The sequence below is a fragment of the Dipodomys ordii genome, unplaced genomic scaffold (assembly GCF_000151885.1).
Source record: "Dipodomys ordii isolate 6190 unplaced genomic scaffold, Dord_2.0 Scaffold276, whole genome shotgun sequence".
NCBI classification, from domain to species: Eukaryota; Metazoa; Chordata; class Mammalia; order Rodentia; family Heteromyidae; genus Dipodomys; species Dipodomys ordii.
Window position 1 is genome coordinate 155378 of NW_012267492.1, and position 2464 is coordinate 157841.

A 2464-nucleotide genomic window follows, 5' to 3' on the forward strand; every position below is an offset into this window, starting at 1 on the left:
TTTTCCTTCCTGTTCCTTCTTAAATAATAAGCACCAAGGAGACTTAGATCTAGCAAGTCTCTTAGTAAATGAGAGAGTAGTAGGAAGTTTTTTCTCCTAAGTAGTTATCTCAGTAATTGCCATACATTCCTTCTGTTCTAGTTGCCCTACAGCTTCTTGTAAGTTTCTTACAAACAATTCCTTCTGCTGAAGTGACTTCGTGAAACCCCCAATACTTTTATATTTGCTTATGGCTTGTCTACTAGCCTCCATAAGAGGGGCTTCAGGGTAGCACTTAACTCTGGTGAGTTAGTCATATTTTTAAGACACTCATCAGATATTGGAGTCGTCAACACTCTTAAGAAAGAGCTTTGTATAGGGAAACGTTGACAATGAGCAAGTACAAAGAGCAGTAGAAACAGTAAAAGATTAGTAGGCACTCTTATGAGGAAAAGATAGGCAGAAACACATCTTTCCCAGGGGTTTGCCAGCCTTTTTCCAGGAGTAGGCCTCTTCGAAGCCCTATTCTCCGAGGTAGACTTTGGTGAAGTCCCAAAACTCAGAGATAGGTCTCTGAAGCCCCTATCTTGGTCTGATAGATGGTTTCCCATGCTAAGCAGACTCCACTGGAGTCGGCGTGGCAATTTCCATTTACTGGTTATTGAGAATCACAAGGATATTTCCAGGCAAGGAATTTTAGAGCATTACTTACCTCTACTTTTGGGAGTTTGAAGGGGAAGTCCATCTTGGAATACATAGTAAGACTTTGTCTCAAAACTTTTTTTCAATCCATATGATTACATGTTTTACAGAATGATTTATCTCTACTATTACATAATTTCCTTTTAAGCCAATAGAAGGATAAAATAGAATTGTAAATTTTCAAAGAGGAGAAAGTCTTTGAAAGTAGACAGTCAGTAATAGAACTTTTACTTCAATTAAATAATGCTTCCTTTTATTATTTTCTTTGTTAATACAGACTTCTTTCTACCTATTAGCCAAGACTTTGGTCATGGCCAATGTGTCTTCTGTGTCTGACTTTGTTTTTCTGGGGCTTTCTAATTCCTGGGAGCTACAGATGTTTTTCTTTATGGTGTTTTCACTGTTTTATGTGGCAACAGTGGTGGGTAATAGCCTCATAGTCTTCACAGTTGCTGCTGACTCTCACCTGCACTCTCCTATGTATTTCTTGCTTACCAACCTTTCTATTATTGATGTGTCCCTTGCTTCCTTTGCCACTCCCAAGATGATTACAGACTACCCAACTGGTCATAAAACTATCTCTTTTAATGGCTGTATTACACAGATATTTTTTGCATCTTTTCACTGGTACTGAGATTATTTTACTAATGGTTATGTCTTTTGAGAGATCTATTGTAATCTGTAGGCCCTTGCATTATGCTTCAATCATTAGTCCCCAGGTATGTATTGCCCTTGTGATAGCTTCCTGGGTGGTGGGAATCATCCATTCAATGAGCCAGGTTATATTTGCTCTCACATTACCATTCTGTGGCCCCAACAAGGTAGACAGCTTTTTCTGTGACCTTCCTGTGGTGTTCCAGATGGCTTGTGTGGATACTTACATTCAAGGCTTCTTTATGATCTCAACAAGTGGCATTATTGCTTTGTCCTGTTTTATTCTTGTATTTAATTAATATGTGATTGTCCTGGTTACTATCAAGAATCATTCTTCTAGAGGTTCATCTAAAGCCCTTTCGACCTGTACAGCTCATTTCATCGATGTCTTCATGTTCTTTGGGCCATGCATTCTCATCTACATGTGGCCACAAACAGCTTTGTGACAGAGAAGAACTTGTCTGTGTTTTATACCATCTTTACACCCATTATGAACCCAGTTATCTATACTTTGCGAAATCAAGATGTAAAAACAGCTATGATGAAGTTCAAAAATAAGTTTCTAAATTCCAGTAAGCCCACATCTTCTCAAGTTTCTCAGTTCTAACATTATAAGTGCAAAGTACTATTATTTTGTGACACAGAACCATCTTGATTACAATACTGTCTTAAGCTCTTGCTTTCAAACTTCATATCAAATTGCAATTTAAAAAAACTTGTATGTCCATAAGGTCAGTGTATTTACAAACTCTTCATACAAATTCTCTTCATACATGTGTCCAAAATTTGTTTGAAATTTCAGGAAAGCAGTGTAATGGAAATAATGTTTCCAAGAAAAAAATTATAAAAATATCAGGAATAACTATTTAGGACATTCAGTATCAATTATAAACTCATTAAAATGAATTAATGATGAGTACGCATTGATTATTAACAATGAAGTTGAAATAATAAAGAAGACAAAGTACACATTAAAGGAGAACTGGGAGAAAAATTGTAATTACAAGTAAACAGTTGGCAAGTTATACAGAGGTTTCCCCTTTAAGCATTTCAAAATAGCAGGATTTCTATAATCCTTAGGATTCCAAACTACTTCAGAAAATCAGCTTTTGCCAAAAGAGGTATGTAT

The 2464-nt window shown here is 36.3% G+C and overlaps 1 pseudogene; it reads left to right on the forward strand.

The window, feature by feature from the left end:
- Window positions 1-991: 991 nt before the first annotated feature.
- Window positions 992-1942, forward strand: LOC106001218 (annotated as a pseudogene).
- Window positions 1943-2464: the final 522 nt, after the last annotated feature.